The 25724-nt window shown below is 40.5% G+C and overlaps 1 non-coding gene across 1 annotated transcript; it reads right to left on the bottom strand.

The window, feature by feature from the left end:
• Positions 1-24851: 24851 nt before the first annotated feature.
• Positions 24852-24923, bottom strand: TRNAC-GCA (transfer RNA cysteine (anticodon GCA)). Its single transcript has one exon. It is a non-coding gene; the product is annotated as a tRNA-Cys (tRNA).
• Positions 24924-25724: the final 801 nt, after the last annotated feature.

Genomic DNA, 25724 nt, shown 5'->3' with positions numbered 1-25724 from the left:
GAAACTGTGTGGGCCTAACAGAAGGAGAAGGTATTAAGAAGAGATGGTAAGAATACACAGAAGAACAAAGGAGATCTTAATGACCCAGATAACCATGATGGTGTGATCACTCACCTAGAGCCAGATATCCTGGAGTGTGAAATCAAGTGGGCCTTAGGAAGCATCACTACAAACAAAGCTAGAGGAAGTGATGGAATGCCACCTGAGCTATTTCAAATCTTAAAAGATGATGCTGTGAAAGTGCTTCACTCAATATGCCAGCAAATTTGGAAAACTCAACAGTGGCCACAAGACTAGAAAATGTCAGTTTTCATTTAAATTCCAAAGAAAGAAAGGCAATGCCAAAGAATGTTCAAACTATCATAAAATTGTACTCATTTCACATGCTAGCAAAGTAATGCTCAAAATTCTCTGTGCAAGCCTTCAACAGTAGATGAACCAAGAACTTTGACTATGTGGATCACAAAAAACTGTGGAAAATTCTTAAAGAGATGAGAATACCAGACCACTTAACCTGCCTCCTGAGAAATCTGTATGCAGGTCCAGAAGCAACAGTTAGAACCAGACATGGAACAATGGCCCGGTTCCAGATTGGGAAAGGAGTACACCAAGGCTATATATTGTCATCCTGCTTAATTAACTTATATGCAGGGTACATCATGTGAAATGCCAGGCTGGATGAAGCACAGGTTGGAATCAAGATTTCTGGGAGAAATATCAATAACCTCAGATATGCAGAAGACACCACCCTTATGGCAGAAAATTAATAGGAAATAAAGAGCTTCTTGATAATGGTGAAGGAGGAGAGTGAAAAATCTGTCTTAAAACTCTACGTTCAAAAAACTGAGATCATGGCATCCAGTCCCATCACTTCACAGCAAAAAGACGGGGAACCAATGTATACAGTGACAGACTTTATTTTCTTGGGCTCTAAAATCACTGCAGATGGTGACTACAGCCATGAAATTAAAAGATGCTTGCTCCTTGGAAGAAAAGCTATGACAAACCTGGACAGCGTATTAAGAAGCACATACATCACTTTGCCAACAGAGGTCCATCTAGTGAAAGCTATGGTTTTTCCAGTGGTCATGTATGGATGTGAGAATTGGATCATAAAGAAGACTGATCATTGAGGAATTGATGCTTTTGAACTGTGGTTTTGGTGAAGACTCTTGAGAGTCCTTTGGACTCCAAAGGGATCCAACCAGTCCATCCTAAAGGAAAACAGTCCTGAATATTCATTGAAAGGACTGATGCTAAATCTGAAGTTCCAATACTTTGCCACCTGATGCAAAGAGCTGATATTATAAAAGACCCTGATGTTCAGAAAGATTGAAGGCAGGAGGAGAAAGGGACAACAGAGAATGAGATGGTTGGGTGGTATCACCGACTCAATGGACACGAGGTTGAGCAAGCTCTGGGAGATGGTGAAGGACAGGGTAGCTGGCGTGCTGCAGACCATGGGATCATAAAGAGTCAGACTGAGCAACTGAACAACACCAACTGACAAAATTAAGTTGTGTGCAGAGTCTCAGGTGGTGCCTCTCCTAATATAGGATGAGCCTTATCTCAAGGCTGCTACTTCCTTGATAAGCAACTGTATGAATCTGCTGTTTGAAACTCAGGGGAGGTCTTGGAAGCTGCAGTCTTACATACAAGAAATGAGAGAACAAAAGGCCTCCATGGCCGGGAGCCCCACAGGGCGCTGCTCAGCATCACTACAGCCTCTAGTTCTTGACCTCTGCTAACTTGAAAGGACCAGCTAACCCTTCCCCTGACCTAGTCTTCCTCCCTTTGACTAACATAAAAGATATTTGCCATCTAAAAGAACTGAAAATGCTTTATTCTGTGTCTCCTTTCTACTGAAAACACAGGTAAAATCTTGTGTCCTATCTTAAAAGGATCCTGGAAGCATGTCGTTGACTTGAAAAATAATCACAACCTAAAAGCTGAGAGTTATGTTTTATTAGGTGGAAACTTTTAGGACTTCAAGCCTGAGAGACAGCATCTCAAGTGACCCTGAGAGAACTGCCCCGAGAGGCACAAGAAGGAACCAGATTATACAGAAGTTTTACAGCACAGGGGAGGTAGTCTGAACATCAAAAGATTATTGTTATTTAAAGAAAACCAGATTATCCCAAGTTAAGGGATTTAGGGCTTCTCTGTGTATAAAAGTAGTACTAGTGTTAGTCACTCAGTTATGTCCGACTCACTGCAATCCCATGGACTGTGGCCCGCCAGGCTCCTCTGTCCATGGGATTCTCGGCAAGAATGCTGGAGTGGATTGCCATTCCCTTCTCTGGAGGATCTTTCTGACCCGGGGATCGAACCCAGGTCTTCTTCATTGCAGGCAGATTCTTTACTGTCTGAGCTACAGGGAAGATCCTCTCTATGTATGGGAAGATACAAGAGTCTGGGCTCATTGAAATTATTGCTTTCATATGTATCTCAGCTATCTGGGGACAGTAACCTGTGTTTTTTCACATCCTGAGCTTCTTTGGTGTCAATGTAGGGAGTGGCTGCAGTCTGATGGCTGCTAGATCACAGGTGGTCTCCTTCCTCTGCCCTTAGGGCTCACCAGCTCATATTGGAGGGATGTTGGTTCTAAGATGTTTACTTAACTGATATGGCAGGAAATAGGTGTGTCTCCTTCCTTACAGGTGTGTTCATTTTGCCTTTCAACATTCAGAATTGTCTCTGAGGTGTCAGAGAAGAATGCCAACCCCTGGCACTCAGCTAGGGTGCTCTGGACCTGGGTCATGGCTTCCCATGATTGTGCAGGCCCTTGGGACTAGGAACTGGGGTCATAAAGTTCCTGATTCATTGACATGAGGACGTTGGTGGGTCTTGTAGACTCCTGCTTCTGGAAAGGAGATAAGAAAGACAAGAGAAAGAGTTGGGACCACTTTTCCCTGATTGCGTCCTTCCCGGGGCAAGGTTCAGATGGCCAAAGTGGGGAGCAGGCCATGAGAAGATTCTAAGAAAGAAAATAGATTTCAGAAAATGAAATGTAGCTTGAGGAACTCCAAGTTTAGCAGCTGCCAAGTGAAGTCACTCAGTCGTGTCCGACTCTTTGTGACCCCATGGACTGTAGCCCACCAGGCTTCTCATCCATGGGATTTTCCAGGCAAGAGTACTGTAGTGGGTTGCCATTTCCTTCTCCAGGGGATCTTCCCGACCCAGGAAGATAGCAGCTACAGAAACCCCAAATTTGAATGAAATCTCTCTGTATCTGCATGTGCATGCTCAGTTGTATCCGACTTTCTGCAACCCCTTGGACTGTAGTCTACCAGGCTCCTCTGTCCCTGGGATTTCCCAGGCAAGAATACTGGAGTGGGTTGCCATTTTCTTCTCCAGGAGATCTTCTGCATTAGCAGGCAGATTCTTTACCACTAAGCCACCTGGGAAGCCCCTCTCTGTACACTGGTCCAATATCAAATCACAGAGACAGAGTTTTGGGTGTAGTAGAAAGTTCAGTTCAGTTCAGTTCAGTCGCTCAATCATGTCCAACTCTTTACAACCCTATGGACTACGGCATGCCAGGCTTCCCTGTCCATCACCAACTCCTAGAGTCTGCTTAAACTCATGTCCATCGAGTCAGTGATGACATTCCAACCATCTCATCCTCTGTCATCCCCTTCTCTTCCTGTCTTCAATCTTTCCTAGCATCAGGATCTTTTTCAATAAATCAGTTCTTCGCATCAGGTGGCCAAAGTATTGGAGGTTCAGCTTCAGCATCAGGCCTTCCAGTGAATATTCAGGATTAATTTCCTTTAGGATTGTCTGGTTTGATCTTACAGTCTAAGAGACTCTCACAAGTGTTCTCCAACACCAAAGTTCAAAAACATCAATTCTTCAGTGCTCAGTCTTCTTTACTATCCAACTCTCACATCCATACATGAATACCGGAAAAACTATAGCTTTGACTAGACAGACCTTTGTTGGCAAAGTAATGTATGTGCTTTTTAATATGTTGTCCAGGTTTGTCATAGCTTTTCTTCCAAGGAGCAAGCATCTTTTAATTTCATGGCTGTAGTCACCATCTGCAGTGATTTTGGAGCTCAAGAAAATAAAGTCTCTCGCTGTTTCCATTGTTTCTCCATCTATTTTCCATGAATTAATGGGACAAAATGCCATGATCTTAGTTTTTTGTATGTTGAGTTTTAAGTCAGCTTTTTCACTCTCCTCTTTCACTTTCATCGAGGGGCTCTTTGTAGTAGAAAAAGAAAATTTTATTGCTTTGCCAGGCAAAGGGAGACACATCAGGCTCCTGTCTCAAAAAACTGTGTGTCTCAACCCCAAGAACTTTGATGAGGGATTTTATAACAGGGAGTCAAAGGTGAGGGTCCCTGACAAGATTGGTGTTTGAGGGATCTCAGGTTCTTGGCTCCTAATCTTGATAAGCTGCTCTGGTCCCTTTAATCTTGCCTCAGGTGCTTTCTTGGCTGCTTCTCCCTTAATTACCAACTGTTCCATTCCACCCTTTGGAACTCAGGAAAGGTCATAATGGCTGCAGTCTTTCTTACAAGAAATGGGGGACAGAAAGTTCTCCATGCCTGGGAGCCCCACATGGCCCTTCTCTGTTTCACAAGCACAAGTTGGAGTAATAACTTTGAAGATCAAGGAATCTCCAAGCCAAGGAGTAAAGGCAGCCACTAGAAGTTTAGAGCCATGAGAAGTAAATAACTCTGTCAATTGAAGCCTTAACTATAGCCCAGTAAAACTGATTTCAGACTTCTGACCTCCAGAACTAAAAGAGATTAGATTTGTGAAAGACTTTATTTTCTTGGGCTCCAAAATCACTGCAGATGATGACTGTAGCCATGAAATTAAAAGATGCTTTCTCCTTGGAAGAAAAGTTATGACCAACCTAGACAGCATATTAAAAAGCAGAGACATTACTTTGCCAACAAAGATCTGTCATGTTTGGCTCAACATTTTACCCCCACAGGAAAATGGGGACCAGGAAATATAGTCAACCATTCATGTAGATTCCAAATTTATGGATAAAGTTATATGTATTTTCTAAACATAAACTCTTCCTCAGAAAGTAGCACTAGTGAAATGGAGCAGGACCATATGGTACTTGCCCCCCGACGATGTCCTCTGCCTGCCTTTTGCCTGTGGAAAACTTTAATCAAAGAATAAGTTTAATCAGAGAAGTGAGAAATGCTGAGACAAAGGAAAACAGTCTAAGGAGACTAAATAATAATAATGTAATCATTAAGCTGGTGGCTCAGAGGTTAAAGTGTCTGCCTGCAATGCAGGAGAACTGGGTTCAATCCCTGGGTTGGGAAGATCCCCTGGAGAAGGAAATGGCAACCCACTCCAGTATTCTTGCCTGGAGAATCCCATGGATGGAGGAGCCTGGTGGGCTACAGTCCACGGGGTCGAAAAGAGTCGGACACGACTGAATGACTTCACTTTCACTTTCATTAAGCATAGTCAAGGACCTTTAGTTCTTTCTCAAGGTCTGTAGATAGTATTCTGAAACATATCCTGTGAGCTGTCTTATAGATACTAAAACCCCAGGTGGAAACGTTAACGACATGATGACCAGACTGTACCCAGGACATGAACTGTCACAATTCTGAGAACTGACTGCAAAGAAGTGTGAACAAGTGCCTTCCAGAACTGAAGATTATCTGTACCTAAAACCACCAAGATGATGCTGGTCAGACCACTGATGGCCAATTTGAAGATGACTGTTAGAGAGGACCGTGCTGTTTCTGCCTTAGACATCCCCCCACCCCCACCCACTCTGTCTATAAATGCTGTCACCTACTGCTTGTCAAGGGGGAAGGTGGCCTTTGAACAGATGTCTACCACCCTCCTTGCACAGTGGCCGGCAACTGAAATAAACCAAACTTTCCTTTACACCAAACTGGCCTTTTGAGCAGTGAGCAGCCGGACCCCTCACACCCTCCTTTTGGTAACATTAATAGTATTGCTCTAGCTTTGCTCCAAAACGAGCGCAGCCTCTTACTAAGGATTATTAATCAGTCTACATTATTTTGGCATCAGGATTAAAATACATTGAGTGGATCTATGGACACTAATCCACAGGTTTTGTCAAAGAAAATTTACTGAAATATTTTGTTTAGGGAGACTACTCGTGGTCCTGTGTCTTAAGACTCCTCACTCCCTATCCATGGGGCCCAGATACCATTCCTGTCAGGGAACAAGATCCCACATGCCACAGCTAAGAGCTTGCATGCCACAACTAAGACCTGCCACAACCAAATAAATAAATAAATAAAAAGTGTAAAATAAATATTTTTAAAATGTGTTCAGGTGTTGGAGATTTTGCACATAATAACCTTACTTCTGGGGCTTCCCTAGTGGCTCAGCTAGTAAAGACTCTAGCTGCAATGCAGGAGACCTGGGTTTGATCCCTGGGTCAGGGACATCCCCTGGAGAAAGGAATGGCTACCCACTCCAGTATTTTTGCCTGGAGAATTCTGTGGATAGAGGAGCCTGGAGGGGTGGCAAAGAATCAGAAAGGACTAAGTGAGTAACTTTCACTTTCACTTTTCAATCTTCTTAGAAGCACCAAAAAAGAGCTACCACTTATTGAGCACCTACTGTGTGCCTGATACTTAATGTAATTTTCAATCCTGTTTCAGTTATCTTGTTATGTACCAAATCACCCCAAATCTTACTGGTTTCAAACAACAATCATTTTATTATCTCTTGTGGTTTCTGTGGATCAGAAATTTAACGAGGTCTGGACCAGGCAGTTCTGGCTCAAAATCTTTCTTGCCATTACAATCAGAAAGCAGCTGAAGCTGGAAGGCAAGGCGGGGAGGATGTGGGAGTGTTATTGCGACAGCATCCAGGGGCTGACAAGCATCTCTCTGCATTTAGTTCTATGTGGTCTCTTGCTGCTATGCTTAGTTGCTCAGTCATGTCCAACTCTTTGTGACCCAATGTACTGTAGCCCACCAAGCTCCTCCGTCCATGGGGATTCTCCCGGCAAAAATACTAGAGTGGGTTGCCATGCTGTCCTCCAGGGGATCTTCCTGACCCAGGGATGGAACCCAGGTCTTCCTTATTGCAGGTGGATTCTTTACCATCTGAGCTCTGTGGTCTTTTATTGTGTGCTAATTTGGGCTTCCTCACAAACTGATGACTTTAGAGTAATTGGTCTGCTTACACAGCTTACACAGCAGCTGGTTGCCCTCCAAGCAAGTGTCTAAAGATAAAAAAGCCAAAGTATTGTTTATGTGATCCAACCAAAGATCTACCATGCTGCTGCTGCTAAGTTGCTTCAGTCGCATCTGACTCTGTGCGACCGCATAGACAGCAGCCCACCAGGCTTCCCCATCCCTGGGATTCTCCAGGCAAGAACACTGGAGTGGGTTGCCATTCCCTTCTCCAATGCATGAAAGTGGAAAGTGAAAGTGAAGTCGCTCAGTCATGTCGGACTCTTAGCAACCCCATGAACTGCAGCCTACCAGGCTCCTCCATCCATAGGATTTTCCAGGCAAGAGTACTGGAGTGGGGTGCTATTGCCTTCTCCATGAATATACATGTAATTAAACAAGTTGAATTTATTACTCCCTGAAGTGAGAGAGAACAAAGCCATGGGAGAATTACCAGATATCTTGGTAAAAGGATGTTAGAAAGGACCTGTTAGGGTTTGGGCTTCCAGGTGGTGCTAGTGGGAAAGAACCCACCTGCCGATGCAGGAGATGTAATAGACTCTGGGGTTGGGAAGATCCCCTGGAAGAGGGCATGGCAATCCACTCCAGTACTCTTGCCTAGAGAATCTCATAGACAGAGGAGTCTGGCAAGCTACAGTCCATAGGGTTGCAAAGAATTGGACACGACTGAGCGACTTAGCATGCATGCATGTATGAGTGGTTTGAGGGAGGGTCTGAGGAAGCAGGAATTGATTTGCCCTAGATTGAATGCTGTGAGATTGGATGCAATTCTGATTGGTACCTCATAAACTAGACTAGGGTGAGGATAAAACTACAATTGACAGTGAAATAGCAGTCACTCATTTTGACTAAAGGGGGAGAGTTGGTATTTTGGGGGTGTCACAGTGAGAGACCTTTTTTGTTTGTTTAGATAAAATTATGAAGTAGCCTTGTTTTGTCTCATTTTATCATGGGCTCAAGGTAGTCTTGTCTTAGAGCGGTACTCTGAGATTGTTTATGTTCAATAAGAGAAAAATATGACCTAGCAATAAGTGCCAGGCCAGCTTCCAAATGTTAAAAACTGCTTATTTTCTTTCTCAGCATCTTCTTTCAAGACCTAAACTTGGAAGTCACATAGCATCACCCTCACCATAATTATGAACCCTTCCAGATACAAGGGGAGTGAATATAGACCATGTTACAACCTGAATGGTTTGCGTTTCTACAAAATTCATATGTTGAAATTTAAATCTCAGTGTTATCATATTTGAAAGTCAGGCCTTTGAGAGGTAGGTAATTAGGTAATAAGACTGAAAACCAGAGAGCTAGCTTGCTTTTTTTCTTCTACGTGAGGACACAGTGAGAAGTTAGCAGTTGCAGTTAGCAATCTGTAACCAAGAGGGCTCTCACCAGAACCCAACCATGCTGGCACCCAGATCTTGGACTTGCAGCTTCCAGAACTGTAAGAAATAAATGTCTGTTGTTTAAGGCATTCAATATATGGTAATTTTTAAAGGCAGCTCAAATAAGAAAATCCCCAGCTTTTTTTTTTTTTTTTTTTAATCTTCTGGCCACATCACATGGCATGTGGGATCTTATTCCTCACCCAGGGATTAAACCTGTGCCCACTGTATTGGACCTGCAGAATCTAAAACACTAGGCCATCAGGGAAGTCTTAAGAAAATCCCCACCTCTTGATAGGAGAAGTGTCAAAGTCACATGAAAGTGAGTGTATGGAATGGGAGCTATTGTTGCAGATATATTTGGAAAATATAGTCTGCCACAAATGCTTTACAAATTCCAAAAGCATTTCCAAATGCTTTCCTTATTTACACTGATTAACTTATTAGCGCTGCTTTTTTTGAGGTGAGTAACTCAAAGCTCAGAAAAATTAAGTAACCTGCCCAAGATTTTCAGAATAAAAATTGACTGACTCACCAGGCTGCCTCTGTGATTTAACTGACAAGTATGCTGAGCCTCCTTCCCACTACCTTTTCTCCCCTGTTTATAAAAATAAGTGTAAATAAACATACTTTTAATTCTCAACAAACACAACATATTGTATAATAAAAACCATTATGAATATTTGTGTCATATTATGATTGTCATGAATAAAAAACATAAGATTGTAGTTCTAAGTGTTTATGATTTTATGATATGTTCTTTTGTGAGGCATTTTTGAATATTAAAAATACCATAATAGTAATAAAATGCAACATTTTTATTGACAAGAATCAAGAAGAAGAATTCTAAAGCAGATATCAACATTTAAGATTCACATAAACTGGAAACAGTATTTAAGATAAACTAGTCATTTCTAACATTCTAGTTGAATGGTTCTATGGGGCAGGAGGGCCGAGAGGAGCTACTCCACATTCAAGGTCAGGAGTGGCAGCTGTGAGGAGATACCCCTTGTCCAAGGTAAGGAGCAGCAGCTGCGCTTTGCTGGAGCAGCCCTGAAGAGATACCCCAAGTCCAAGGTAAGAGAAACCCAAGTAAGACAGTAGGTGTTGCGAGAGGCATCAGAGGGCAGACACACAAACCATGATCACAGAAAACTAGTCAATCTATTCACACGGACCACAGCCTTGTCTAACTCAATGAAATTAAGCCATGCCATGTGGGGCCACACAAGATGGGCGGGTCATGGTGCAGAGGTCTGCCAGAATGTGGTCCACTGGAGAAGAGAATGGCAAACCACTTCAGTATTCTTGCCTTGAGAACCCCATGAACAGTATGAAAAGGCAAAATGATAGGATACTGAAAGAGGAACTCCCCAGGTCGGTAGGTGCCCAATATGCTATTGGAGATCAGTGGAGAAATAACTCCAGAAAGAATGAAGGGATGGAGCCAAAGAAAAAACAATACCCAGTTGTGGATGTGACTGGTTATAGAAGCAAGGTCCGATGCTGTAAAGAACAATATTGCATAGGAACCTGGAATGTCAGGTCCATGAATCAAGGCAAATTGGAAGTGGTCAAACAGGAGATGGCAAGAGTGAACATCGACATTCTAGGAATCAGTGAACTAAAATGGACTGGAATGGGTGAATTTAACTCAGATGACCATTATATCTACTACTGTGGGCAGGAATCCCCTAGAAAAAATGGATAGCCATCATGGTCAACAAGAGAGTCTGAAATGCAGTACTTGGATGCAATCTCAAAAACGACAGACTGATTCTGTTCGTTTCCAAGGCAAACCATTCAATATCACAGTAATCCAAGTCTATGCCCCAACCAGTAACGCTGAAGAAGCTGAAGTTGAACGGTTCTATGAAGACCTACAAGACCTTTTAGAACTGACACCCAAAAAAGATGCCCTTTTCGTTATAGGGGACTGGAATGCAAAAGTAGGAAGTCAAGAAACACCGAGAGTAACAGGCAAATTTGGCCTTGGAAGACGGAATGAAGCAGGGAAAAGATGAATAGAGTTTTTTCAAGAGAACGCACTGGTCATAGCAAACACCCTCTTCCAACAACACAAGAGAAGACTCTACACATGGACATCACCAGATGGTCAACACCGAAATCAGATTGATTATATTCTTTGCCGCCCAAGATGGAAAATCTCTATACAGTCAGCAAAAACAACACCAGGAGCTGACTGTGGCTCAGAACATGAACTCCTTATTTCCAAATTCAGACTTAAATTGAAGAAAGTAGGGAAAACCACTAGATCGTTCAGGTATGACCTAAATCAAATCCCTTATGATTATACAGTGGAAGTGAGAAATAGATCTAAGGGACTAGATCTGATAGATGAGTACCTGATGAACTATGGACAGAGGTTCATGATATTGTACAGGAGACACGGATCAAGACCTGTCTTTTGTACAATGTGAAGTCAAATGGGCCTTAGAAAGCATCACTATGAACAAAGCTAGTGGAGGTGATGGAATTCCAGTTGAGCTATTTCAAATCCTAAAAGATGATGCTGTGAAAGTGCTGCACTCAATATACCAGCAAATTTGGAAAAGTCAGCAGTGGCCACAGGACTGGAAAAAGGTCAGTTTTCATTCCAATCCCAAAGAAAGAAAATGCCAAAGAATGCTCAAACTACCACACAATTGCACTCATCTCACACGCTAAAAATTCTCCAAGCCAGGCTTCAGCAATACGTGAACCATGAACTTCCTGATGTTCAAGCTGGTTTTAGAAAAGGCAGAGGAACCAGAGATTAAATTGCCAACATCCACTGGATCATCGAAAAAGCAAGAGAGTTCCAGAAAAACATCTATTTCTGCTTTGACTATTGACTATGCCAAAGCCTTTGACTGTGTGGATCACAATAAACTGGAAAATTCTGAAAGAGATGGGAATACCAGAGCACCTGACCTGCCTCTTGAAAAACCTATATGCAGGTCAGGAAGCAACAGTTAGAACTGGACATGGAACAACAGACTGCTTCCAAATAGGAAAAGGAGTACATCAAGGCTGTATATTGTCACCCTGCTTATTTAACTTATATGCAGAGTACATTGTGAGAAACACTGGGCTGGAAGAAGCACAAGCTGGAATCAAGATTGCTGGGAGAAATATCAATAACCTCAGATATGCAGATGACACCACCCTTATGGCAGAAAGTGAAGAGGAACTCAAAAGCCTCTTGATGAAAGTGAAAGAGGAGAGTGAAAAAGTTGGCTTAAAGCTCAATATTCACAAAACAAAGATCATGGCATCTGTTCCCATCACTTCATGGGAAATAGATGGGGAAACAGTGGAAACAGAGTCAGACTTTCTTTTTGGGGGCTCCAAAATCACTGCAGATGGTGACTGCAGCCATGAAATTAAAAGACACTTACTCCTTGGAAGGAAAGTTATGACCAACCTAGCTAGCATATTCAAAGCAGAGACATTTGCCAACAAAGATCGTCTAGTCAAGGCTATGGTTTTTCAAAAAAAAAAAAAAGGCTATGGTTTTTCAGTAGTCACGTATGGATGTGAGAGTTGGACTGTGAAGAAAGCTGAGCACCAAAGAATTGATGCTTTTGAACTGTGGTGTTGGAGAAGACTATTGAGAGTCTCTTGGACTGCAAGGAGATCCAACCAGTCCGTTCTAAAGGGTATCAGTCCTGGGTGTTCTTTGGAAGGACTGATGCTAAAGCTGAAACTCCAATATTTTGGCCACCTCATGTGAAGAGTTGACTCATTGGAAAAGACTCTGATGCTGGGAGGGATTGGGGGCAGGAGGAGAAGGGGACGACAGATGAGATGGTGGGATGGCATCACCAACTTGATGGACATGAGCTTGGGTGAACTCTGGGAATTGGTGATGGACAGGGAGGCCTGGCGTGCTGCAATTCATGGGGTCGCAAAGAGTCAGACACAACTGAGCCACTGAACTGAACTGAACTGATGATGTCCTACAAAACCTTTTAGAACTATACCAAAAAAATATGTCCTTTTCATCACAGGGGACTGGAATGCAAAAAGAGGAAGTCAACAGATATCTGGAGTAACAGGCAAATTTGGCCTTTGAGTACAAAATGAAGCAGGACAAAGGCTAACAGAGTTTTGCCAAGAGAACAAACTGGTCACAGCAAACCCCCTCTTCCAGCAACACAGGAGAAGATTCTATACATGGATGTCACCAGATGGTCAATAGCAAAATCAGATTGATTATATTCTTTACAGTCAAAGATGGAGAAGCTCTACACAGTCCTCAAAAACAAGACCAGGAGCTGACTGTGGCTCAGATCAAGAACTCCTTATTGCAAAATTCAGACTTAAATTTAAGAAAGTAGGAAAAACCACTGGACCACTCAGGTATGACCTAAATCAAATCCTTTACAATTATACAGTAGAAGTGACAAATAGATTCAAGGGATTAGATCTAATAGACAGACTACCTGAAGAATTATGGACAGAGGTTCATGACATTGTACAGGAGGCAGTGATCACGACAATCCCCAAGAAAAAGAAGTGAAAAAAGGCAATATGGTGGTCCAAGGAGGCTTTACAAATAGCTGAGAAAAGAAGAGAAGCTAAAGGCAAAGGAGAAAAGGAAAGATATATCCATCTGAATGCAGAGTTCTAAAGAATAACAAGGAGAGATAAGAAAGCCTTCCTAAGTGATCAAAGCAAAGAAATAGAGGAAAAGAATAGAATGGGAAAGACTAGAGATCTCTTCAAGAAAATTAGAGATACCAAGGGAACATTTCATGCAAAGATGGGCACAAAAACAGACAGAAATGGTATGGACCAATAGAAGCAGAAGATGTTAAGAAAAGGTGGCACGGTTACAAGGAAAAACTATACAAAAAAAAGATCATAAGGACCCAGATAACCCCGATGGTGTGATCACTCACCTGGAACCAGACATCCTGGAGTCTGAAGTCAAGTGGGAAGCACCACTACGAACACAGCTAGTGGAGATAATGGAATTTCAGCTGAGCTATTTCAAATCCTAAAAGATGATGCTGTAAAAGCACTGCACTCAATATGCTGGCAAATTTGGAAAACTCAGCAAAGGTCACAGGACCTGAAAATTTTAATTTTCATTCCAGTTCCAAAGAAAGACAATGTCAACGAATGTTCAAACTACCACAAAATTGCACCCATCTCACATGCTGGCAAAGTATTGCTCAAAATCTACAATCTAGGCTTCAACAGTATGTGAACCAAGAACTTCCAGATGTTAATGCTGGATTTAGAAAAGGCAGAGAAACCAGAGATCAAATTGCCAACATCTCTTGGATCATAGAAAAAGCAAGAGAGCTCCAGAAAAAACATCTACTTCTGCTTCATTGACTATGCTAAACTTTTGACTGTATTGATCATAACAAACTGTGGAAAATTCTGCAAGAGATGGAAATACCAGACCACCTGACCTGCCTCCTGAAAAATCTGTATGCAGGTCAAGAAGCAACAGTTAAGATCAAACATGGAACAATGGACTTGTTCCAAATTGTGAAAGAAGTACATCAATGTTGTATATTGTCACCCTGCTTATTTAACTTATATGCAGAGTACATCATACAAATTGCTGGGCTGGATGAAGCACAAGCCAGAATCAAGATTGCCAGGAGAAATATCAATAACCTCAGATATGCAGATGACACCACCCTTACAGCAGAAAGCAAAGAGGAACTGAGGAGCCTCTTGGTGAAAGTGAAAGAGGAGAGTGAAAAAATCTGGCTTAAAACTCTACATTCAAAAAACGAAGATCATGGCAGCCCCTGGTCCCATCAATTCATGGCAAATAGATGGGGAAACAATGAGAAACTTTATTTTCTTAGGCTCCAAAATCACTACAGATGGTGACTGCAGCCATGAAATTAAGATGCTTGCTCCTTGGAAGAAAAGCTATGATCAACCTAGACAGCATATTAAAAAGCAGAGATATTACTTTGCCTACAAAGGTCCATCTAGTCAAAGCTATGATTTTTCCAGTAGTCATGTATGGATGTGAGAGTTGGACTGTGAAAAAGGCTGAGCGCCGAAGAATTGATGCTTTTGAACTGTGGTGTTGGAGAAGATTCTTGAGAGTCCCTAGGACTGAAAAGAGATCCAACCAGTCTATCTAAAGGAAATCAATCCTGAATATTCATTGGAAGGACTGATGCTGAAACAGAAGCTCCAGTACTTTGGCCACCTAATGCAAAGAACTGACTCACTGGAAAAGATCCTGATGCTGGCAAGATTGAAGGCAGGAGGAGAAGGTGACAATAGAGGGTGAGATGATTTTATGGCATCACCGACTCGATGGACATGAGTCTGATCAAATTTGGGAGTTGATGATGGGCAGGGAGGCCTGGCATGCTGCAGTCCGTGGGGTTGCAAAGAGTCAGACAAGCTGAGCAACTGAACTGAACAGAAGTGAGTCATTTATAAAAAAAATTGAAGTGCAGTGAAATTACTGTATTCTGTTAGTTTCAGGTGTACAGCTAAGCGATTTGGTTGTTTTTCAGATTATATTCCATTATAGGTTATAACAAGGTATTGAATATCATTCCCTGTGCTATACAATAAATCCTTGATGCTTATCTATTTTATGTATAAAACCTCCATATTGTTTTTCATAGTGCCTGCACCAATTTATGTTCCCTCAACAGAGTAGGATGATATTCTTTTCTCCACATCTTCTCCAGCATTTATTGTAGACTTATTGATGATAGACATTCTAACCCATGTGAGGTAATATCTCATTGTGATTTTGATTGTATTTCTCTAATAATTACTGACATTGAGCATCATTTCATGTGTATGTTGGCTATCTGTATGTCTTTGGAAAATTTTCTACTTAGGCCTCTTGCTCACTTTTTGATTGGGTTGTTTGGTGGGTTGTGTTTTTTTTTTTTTTCTATATTGATTATGAGCTGTTTGTATTTTTTTTATATTAACTTCTTGTCATTCACATAATTTGCAAATATTTTCTCCCATTCTGTAGGTTATTTTTTGTTTGTTGATTTCTTTTGTTATGAAAAAGTTTTTAAGTTTGATTAGGTCCCATTTATTTTTGCTTTAATTTGTTTTGCTTTGGGAGTTTATCTAAGAAAATATTGCTAGAATTATGTCAAGAAATGTTTTGCCTATGTTCTCTTCTAAAAGTTTTATAGGGTAATGTCTTATATTTAGGGCTTTAAACTATTTTCTGCTTATTTTTGTATATGAAATAAGGGAGAGTTTTGATTTCATTGACTTATATGTAGCTGTCCAGTTTTCTCAATACCACTATGGAATACACTTTTTTCCATTGTTTATTCTTGCCTCCTTTGTCATAGATTAATTGACCATGAGTGCATGGGTTTATTTCTGTCTCTATGTTCTGTTCTATTGATCTGCTGCTGCTACTGCTGTTGCTAAGTCGCTTCAGTCGTGTCCGACTCTATGCGACCCCTGAGACGGCAGCACACCAGGCTCCCCCATCCCTTGGATTCTCCAGGCAAGAACACTGGAGTGGGTTGCCATTTCCTTCTCCAATGCATGAAAGTGAAAAGTGAAAGTGAAGTCACTCAGTTGTGTCTGACTCTTAGCGACTCCATGGACTGCAGCCTACCAGGCTCTTCCGTCCATGGGATTTTCCAGGCAAGAGTACTGGAGTGGGGTGCCATTGCCTTCTCCATTGATCTATAGGTCTATTTTGTGTGTGTGTCAGTATCATGCTGTTTTGATTCATGGAGTTTTGTAATATAGTCTAAAGTCTGGACCTGTTGTGCCTCCAATTCTGTTCTTTTTCCTCAGGACTGCTTTGACAATTCTGGTCCTTTTGTGACTCTATATAAATTTCAGCATTATTTGTTCTCTTTCTGTGAAAAATATCCGAGGTGTTTTGATAGGGATTGCATTAAATATGCAGATTGCTTTGCGTAGTATGGCCATTTTAATAATATTAATTCTTCCAATCCAAGAGCATGGGATATCTTCCCATTCCTTTGAATTATATTCAATTACCATTATCAGTGTTTTATAGTTTTCACTGTATAGGTCTTTCACCTTTTTGGTTAAGTTTACTCCTAGGTTTTTTGTTTCATTTTGTTTTGCTTTCTGGGCATAATGTTAAATTGGATTTTTTTTTTTTTTTTTACTTTTTCTTTCTGATATTTTGTTATTAGTGTAAACAATGCAACAAAGACTTCTGTATATTAATCAAGTAACTGCTATCTTGTTGAATTCATTTATTAGTTCTAATACTTATTGTGTGGAGACTTTAGGGTTCTCTATATAAAGTACCATGTCATCTTCAAACAGTGACATTTTTACCCCTTCCCTTGCAATCTGTATACCTCCTATTTCTGTTTCTTATCTGATTGCTGTGGCTAAGACTTCCAATACTATGTTGAATAGAGATGATTAAGTGGGCATCCTTGTCTTGTTCCTAAATTTAGCAAGGAGGCTTTCAGCTTTTCACTGTTGAGTATTATGTTGGCTACAGGTTTGCCATAAATGGCTTTTACTGAATTGAGATATATTCCCTCTATAGCCACACTTTAGTGAGAGTTTTTTCTCATGAATGGATGTTGAATTTTGTCCAATTTTTTTTTGCAACATTTGAGATAATCTTGTGGTTTATATCTTGTCTTTTGTTAATGTGGGGTAGCACATTGATAGATTTGCTTATACCAAACCATTCATGTGTCCCTGAAATGAATCCAAATTGATCATGGTATGTGAGCTTTTTACATATTGTTGGATTTGATTTGCTAATATTTTGTTGAGGATTTTTCCATCTCTATTAATCAAGGATATTACCCTGTAAATTTTGTTTTTTGTATTGTTTTTGTCCAGATTTGGTATCAGGGCAATAGTAGTTTCACTTAATGACATGGTTTCTCCTCTTCAATTTTTTGGAATAGTCAAAGAAGGATATATAAGTTTATCTTTTTACATTTGATACAGTTCCACAGTGAAGCTGTTAAGTCCTGGACTTTTGTTTGCAGGGAGTTTTTATTAATAAATTACAGATTCTATTTCAGTGCTACTGATCAGTCTGTTCAAATTATCTATTAATATTTCTTGACTCAATTTTGGCAGGCTGCACGTTTCTAGAAATTTGTCCATTTTTTCTAGGTAATCATATCTGTTGACATATAACTATTCATAGAATTGTCTCATTCTTTTGTGTATTACTGTGGCATCAGGTGTTTTTTTTTTTTCCTCTTTAATTTTGTTGTTGTTGTTGTTGTTTTTTCTTTGGAGGGGGTCCCCTCTTTTTTATTCTTGGTGAACCTGGCTAAAGGTTTGTTGATTTTATTTATCTTTTCAATAACTAGTTCTTGTTTTTATTGACCTTTTCTATTGTTTTTTCATTTCTGTGTTATTTATTTTCTCTCTGATCTTTACTATTTCCTTCCTTCTGCTGACTGGGTTTTGTTTGTTCTTTTTCTAATTCCTTTAGGTGGCAAGTTAGGTTGTTTATTTGAGATTTTTTTGTGTCTTCAGGAAGACACTATGAACTTCCTTCTTAAAACTGCTTTAGCTGAATCCCATAGATTTTGTTAAGTTGTGTTTTCATTTACATTTTCTTGAGGGGTTTTCTGATTTCTTCTTTGATTTCATCATTAATGTTTACTGCCATGGTTTGGTCTGATCCCATTTTTCTTTCTGTGTTTAATTTCTAGCTTTATACCAGTGCAGTCAGAAGAAAAAAAAATGCTTGAAATAATTTCTATCCTTTAAAATTTTTTGTGTGAACTAGTATGTACTCTATCCTAGAGAATGTTCCTTGCATACTTGAAAAGAATCTGTATTCTGATTTTTTGGATATAGTATCATATAGATATAAATTCAGTCCAACTGGTCATTAGGAACTCTGTTGCCTTATGATCTTTCCATTGGTGTCAGTAAGGTGTTAAAATTTACTATTATTGTATTATGATCAATTTCTTCCTTTATGCCTGTTAGTATTTGTTTTATATAGTTAGGTGCTTCTATATTGGATGCCTATATGTTAATGAGTGTAATATCCCCTTCTTGTATTGATCCCTTTATCATTAGATAATGCCCTTCCTTGCCTTTTTTTTTATGGCCTTTGTTTTAAAATCTATTTTGTCTGATGTGAGTATTTGCTACAGCCACTCTCTTGTCATTTTCATTTGCATGAAATATCTTTTTCCATCCTCCCCGCTTTCAGTTCGTCTTTCACCCTGATGTGAATCTCTTATAGGCAGCTGTTTTGCTGAAAATTTTGCTTTCATTTTAGGTTTGAGGGAATTGTTAACAAAAGAAACCACTAATTACACACAAATAAAAAATTTCAATGTTTAATAGGGGATTATTTGACTTAATTTCAATATACAGCCATTAAAAGAAACAATAGAAGTTAACAGTATATACATCACCCAATTGGGCCGACAACCTACATCCAGAACTGAACAGTGCTAGGAAGCCCTGAATGGCAGCAATCTGGAGTCCCAGTTGGGAAAGGGTCCCTAGGCAGTGTGTCCATTCCACTTCAAATCTCAGCTTTGGGGGCTCCTGCTTATAATCCCAGGCTGCAAATTGGTATTATCATCAGATTGCATGCAAAAATGCAACTCTGTTTTTCTTTTATTTTAGTTTGTTTTTTTAACTTTAACAATGTTATTTGTTTCACCTTGTGGGTCATAAGACTTCTTAGACCTAAGGAGCCTAACTAGGCCACCAGGGGCTCAAGAAAATTAAACAATTTTATCTAAAGTGCCACTTGATTTGCTAGTAACAGTTGGTGTGTTTTGTAAGTAGGCACATGGTCTGGGCAGTGTTCAGGCAGATCAGAAGCAGCTGAAAGGCCTGCTCTCCTGCTTCTGAAGCCTGAAGAAGACTAGTTCCTGAACAGGACTACTACTTTCCTTGACAGCAGCATATCATAGGTTCTTGTTTTATTATATAATCTGTCACTCTATGTCTTTTTATTGGAGAATTTAGTCCATTGACATTTAAAGCAATTATTGATAGGTATGTACTTATTGCCATGTAAATCTTTATTTTCCAAATGTCTTTGTAGTTCTTTTTCATCTCTTCTTGTTATTACTTTTCCTTTTGTGTTTTGATAATTTTCTTTGCCGTACGCTTGAGTTCTTTCCTTTTTGCTTTTTTTGGAATCTATTGTATGTTTTTAATTTGTGCTTACCATGGAGTTCAGTATGTTGACCCATAACTGTATTACTTTTTTTAAATTGATACTCATTCAAGTTAAAATATAGTCTAAATTAATTAAAAAAAAAATATATATATATATACAGTCTAAATGACTTATGTTTTTATACTCCCTTCTCCTATATATTTTTTATTTTGATATCCTATTTTAAAACTTTGTGCCTATCATTTTACTATTAATTGAAGAAGAAAATGGCAACCCACTCCAGTGTTCTTGCCTGGAGAAACCCACGGACAGGGGAGCCTGGTGGGCTGCCATCTAGGGGGTTGCACAGAGTTGGACACGACTGAAGTGACTTAGCAGCAGCAGCGTAGTTAAAAATCACTTTTTACAATTTTTAAAACTGCTTTTTAATCTATTTTCTGGCTCATTAAAGTGATAGTCAATCTATTGACAGGTGTCAGCCAAAAAATATAGTCACAACCTGAAAGTTGAGAGTTAGTTTATTTGATGAGAATGTTTAGGACTCTGAGCCCAGGAAACAGCATCTCAGTAGCTCTGAGAAAACTGCTCCAAGGAGGCCAGAGGGAAAATCAGGCTATATACTAGTTTGCAACAAAGGTGTGTCCAGTATTTTTGGTGTGAGGGCTGGTTTTGATATGGATGCTGTGCAGAGTATGCTGACTATTATCTCCTTGATAGGGTGTATGGTTTGTGTTAGAGGATTTAAATCCTGTGCAGGAATGAGGCAGGGCTGCCTCTCTGATTTATTGTTATTGCAACCTATTGTGGCAAGGTTTGCCCCCAGTTTTTGGAGTTTTGCCCCCTGAGACACAGATTCTATCAGTCTCCATTGTGTTTGAGTGCAAGACCTGCCACAAAGGGTGTGATTACTAAAGCAAGTGAAGTCCATGTTATCACAGAGGACCCATCTGCCTCTTGTGTACATACTGTGATTCCACTCAGAAGCAGCCCAAGTTTTCATCTCTTTTCCTCTTGTATTCATCCCAGATATAGTACAAAGCTATGGTTGGGGGTCAGGGCATTGTGACTGCAGGAACTGAGATGGCTGTGCTGCCCCTAAATCTCGGCTGCCTCTGTGGCAGACTTCTCCCAGGATATATCTGCTCCAGATCTAATGTAAGCTATGGTGTGAAGTGGGTAGGGTGGAGGCACTCTCACTGGAAAATAAACTGCTGAGTTCTCCTGCCCAGGGCCTGTTTGCCCAAAATTCAGAAGTTAGCCACTGAGCCCTCTTCTGGGGCTGCCCTGTGCACACACTGACGATATTCACAGATGATGAATATAGATGTCAAGGCTATAAATTAGTGCCACAAATTCACTGAGTTCTGTTAGGTAGTTAGAATAGGGAAAAGGAGTCCAGAATGGCGGTGGCTAAAAGACAAGGAAGAGAAAAGCCCACGAAAATAGAACAAAGGAAGCTCAAAGGAAGGTCCAAGGACCGGAATGAGGACTTCAGGTAGAACAGCACTCCTGACTAAGCCCAATTTACATAGGGCAGGCCCAGAGGGGAGAAAAAAACATAAAAAGAGCAGCCAAAGGGCTCTCTCGCTCTCTCTCCCGTGCGCTGGGGCGCTCTTCTCTTCTGTCTTTGGATTGACGTGCCCTCATGCCTCGATGATAGATTTTCCTGCTATCTTCAACACTGAGCTGTAACACTGATTTGTCTAAGAGCTATAACGCAGTCTGTCCAAGACCCAAGAGCACCGAGGGGGTTTTAATGTCTGTTACTCCAAATCTTTGTTGTGACCAGACAAAAACCAAGGAGCGTACACTCGCGTGACAGTTTCATACGAATCATTCTCTCTGAGGGTAATAATAGGCATAGTTCATAGAGCACCCAGCCTTGTCTCATAATATTATCAGGTTGATCATTTTTAGTATGATTTAATTGTTCCCCAGATCAGATCAGATCAGATCAGTCGCTCAGTAGTGTCCGACTCTTTGCGACCCCATGAATCGCAGCACGCCATGCCTCCCTGTCCATCACCAACTCCGGGAGTTCACTCAGACTCATGTCCATCGAGTCAGTGATGCCATCCAGCCATCTCATCCTCTGTCGTCCCCTTCTCTTCCTGCTCCCAACCCCTCCCAGCATCAGAGTCTTTTCCAATGAGTCAACTCTTCGCATGAGGTGGCCAAAGTACTGGAGTTTCAGCTTTAGCATCATTCCTTCCAAAGAAATCCCAGGGCTGATCTCCTTCACAATGGACTGGTTGGATCTCCTTGCAGTCCAAGGGACTCTCAAGAGTCTTCTCCAACACCACAGTTCAAAAGCATCAATTCTTCGGCGCTCAGCCTTCTTCACAGTCCAACTCTCACATCCATACACGACCACAGGAAAAACCATAGCCTTGACTAGACGGACCTTTGTTGGCAAAGTAATGTCTCTGCTTTTGAATATGCTATCTAGGTTGGTCATAACTTTCCTTCCAAGGAGTAAGCATCTTTTAATTTCCCAACATACAGGAGCTTTTAAACTTAAATGAACATAGCCTTATGTTAACCATGTAGATCCATCCCATAATTGTGGGAGCTTTCCTTTTAATAGATGAGAGGTTAGTTTCTTGATTGAGACTTAGCTGTCACGCTGATTGAGTTTGAATGACTCTAAGAGGAAACTCTGCAAGGAGATCCAATCAGTCCGTCCTAAAGGAAATCAGTCCTGAATACTCATTGGAAGGACTGATGCTGAAGCTGAAACTCCAATATTTTGCCCACCTGATGAGAAGGACTGACTCATTTGGAAAGACGCTGATGCTGGGCAAGATTGAAGGCAGGAGAAGGGGACAACAGAGGATGAGATGGTTGGATGGCATCACCAACTCAATGGACTTGAGTTTGAGTAGAGTCCAGGAGTTGGTGATGGACAGGGAAGCCTGGCATGCTGCAGTCCATGGTGTTGCAAAGAGTCAGACATGACTGAGCAACTGAATTGAACTGAATAGAAAACTTAATCTATGGCCAGCATCAGAGCACGTATTATTAATTGGCCAGGTGAGAGGATCCCATCTAGTAATATTATGAATAGACAGAACAGGACTGAACTCTTATCTAAAATAAATTTCCTAGAGGGTATCCAGTCAGAGCCTAGGAGGACAGAAATCCACCAAGGTAACCCAGAAGTACTAGACACAGGTAACTGGCCACAACCCAACAATTGGATTGAGTTTTAAACTAGCATAGAATCATGTCCATGATAGAAAACATTTGATTGATAGGCACAGGTCCAGGGAATCAAGAAAACATAAATGATCATATGAATCAGATCAGCATCTGAGCAAGCTGCCTACTTCTGATGTTGTTATCTTCTCATCATAGTGTAGTGCAACTTCCTCTTTGAGACTCCTTTTAAGGTGAGTTTGAGGTCAGCAGGCCTCTCTATAGACCAGTCCAGCTTAGGGGCCTTTGGAAGTGGGAGTTAATTCAACAGTCAATTTCCCTTCGGTTTCACTGTGCCTGAGTCAGTTAAGAGTATCTGATGGAAAGGTCCTTCCATCCAGGTTGGAGACAGTTTCTTAAATTATGTCTTTTTCCAATCTTGGTTGCAGGTTGTGTGTGAGGCATCTGATCTCCATCCAAAGACAAATTACTGTGATAAGCTTCAGAAACAAATCTAGAGTGCCCTTTAATAATTTAAGTAAATTCTACATTAATATATCCTAACAGCAAAGAACTATCTAGGAAAAGATTCTTAGCAGATACAGACCTCCATTAATAAACTGGGGTTTAAAATTCATTAAAACATCTTTTTCTCTCTAAGATCTCCATCATTTTTACAGGTCTGGTCTCAATAAACTTGGCCTGATGATTTATATAACCATAATTGATCATAGACTTTTTTGCTTTGCTGAAACTTTTAGAATCACAGACTGAGGGCTGCTAGGAAAGTCATGTCAAAGGCTTATCACAGATTTTGCCTAACAGATCTAAGTGAATTCCTCCCTTCTCAAGGGCTCCATAATGCCTTGAGATTTCTGTACCTCCTTGTGAGATAACTTTCTTAACTTATCTGATTAAGTTACTGGAAACTAAGAGTTTCCAATCTCTGGAGGGCTCACAGATAAAAAAGATAAATGCTTCAATTTGTTTATAAAATATAATTTTACCAAATTACTGTCATAATTAGTTTGAGGGCAAGGTTTTTTTCTTACACCTGGAAAACACAGATTCAAACCAGTAATTTTTCAGATAGAAGCCATGAAATTTATAAGCATATTCACCAATTCATTCAGTCCTTTTGTTAAACTTTGTAAATTCATCAGGTTTCCCATTAGAATCCTTACCCAGTTCAAAAACTAGTGTTTATCCTAAAGTCCTTTCTATGAAGCTGTTTGAAGAGGAAGCATTTTTGTGAAACTTGGTTAGTACTATGACAATACTTTGAGATAATAACTAGAATTATGATTTTACCCAAACTTATCAGAATTTTAAGAATTCCATATAGTTTCTATGATATCTATATTACTAATATTTACCATAAAATATCTCTTATCCTTATTAATCAGGGGGCAGACAGATGTGCTATACATATATATTGGTCTTGGGTGCAATCTCTAAAGGATGGAATGATCTCTGTTCATTTCCAAGGCAAACCATTCAATATCACAGTAATCCAAGTCTATGCCCCAATCACTAATGCTGAAGAAGCTGAAGTTGATTGGCTCTATGATGACCTACAAGACCTTCTAGAACTAACACCTAAAAAAGATCTCCTTTTCATTATAGAGGACTGGAAGGCGAAAGTAGGAAGTCAAGAGATACCTGGAATAACAGGCAAGTTTGGCCATGGAGTACAAAATGAAGAAGGGCAAAGGGTAGCAGAGGTTTGCCAAGAGAACACACTGGTCATAGCAAACACCCTTTTCCAACAACGCAAGAGAGAACCCTACACATGGACATCACCAGATGATCAATACTCAAATCAGGTTCATTATATTCTTTGCGGAAGAAGATGGAGAAGCTCTAACAGTCTTCAAAAACAAGACCAGGAGCTGACTGTGGCTCAGATCATGAACTCCTTGTTGCCACCAGTGCCAGTGAAGTTGCTCAGTTGTGTCCGACTCTTTGCGATCCCATGGACTGTAGTGTACCAGGCTCCTCCATCCATCAAATATTCCAGGCAACAGTACTGGAGTGGGTTGCCATTTCTTTCTCCAGGGGATCTTCCCAACCCGGGGATCGAACCCAGGTCTCCTGCATTGCAGGCAGATGCTTTACCGTCTGAGCTACCAGGGAAGCCCACATTCAGACTTAAATTGAAGAAAGTAGGGGAAACCATTAGACTATTCAGGTATGACCTAAATCAAATCCTTTATGATTATATGGTGAAAGTGACAAATAGATTCAAGGGATTAGATCTGATAGACAGAGTGCCTGAAGAACTATGGATGGAGGTTTATGGCATTGTACAGGAGGCAGTGATCAAAACCACCCCCAAGAAAAAGAAATGCAAAAAGGCAAAATGGTTGTCCGATGAGGCCTTACAAATAGCTGAGAAAAGAAGAGACGCTAAAGGCAAAGGAGAAAAGGGAAAATATACCCATCTGAATGCAGAGTTCCAAAGAATAGCAAGGAGAGATAAGAAACCCTTCCTCAGTGATCAATGCAAAGAAACAGAGGGAAACAATAGAATGGGAAAGACTAGAGATCTCTTCAAGAAAATTAGAGATACCAAGGGAACATTTCATGCAAAGATGGGCACAATAAAGGACAGAAATGGTATGAACCTACAGAAGCAGAAGATATTAAAAAGAGGTGGCAAGAATAAACAGAAGAACTATTAAAAAAGATCTTAATGACTCAGATAACCATGGTGATGTGATCACTCACCTAGAGCCACACATCCTGGAATGTGGATTCAATTGGGCCTTAGAAAGCATCACTACAAACAAAGCTAGTGAAGGTGATGAAATTCCAGTTGAGCTATTTCAAATCCTAAAAAATGATGCTGTGAAAGTGCTATACTCAAAATGCTGGAAAATTTGGAAAACTCAGCAGTGGCCACTGGACTAGAAAAGGTCAGTTTTCATTCCAATC

This window comes from Bos mutus, chromosome 15 (genome assembly GCF_027580195.1).
Source record: "Bos mutus isolate GX-2022 chromosome 15, NWIPB_WYAK_1.1, whole genome shotgun sequence".
Lineage (NCBI taxonomy): Eukaryota > Metazoa > Chordata > Mammalia > Artiodactyla > Bovidae > Bos > Bos mutus.
Note: the sequence above shows the minus strand (reverse complement) of the source record. Positions and strands in the feature narration are given on the sequence as shown.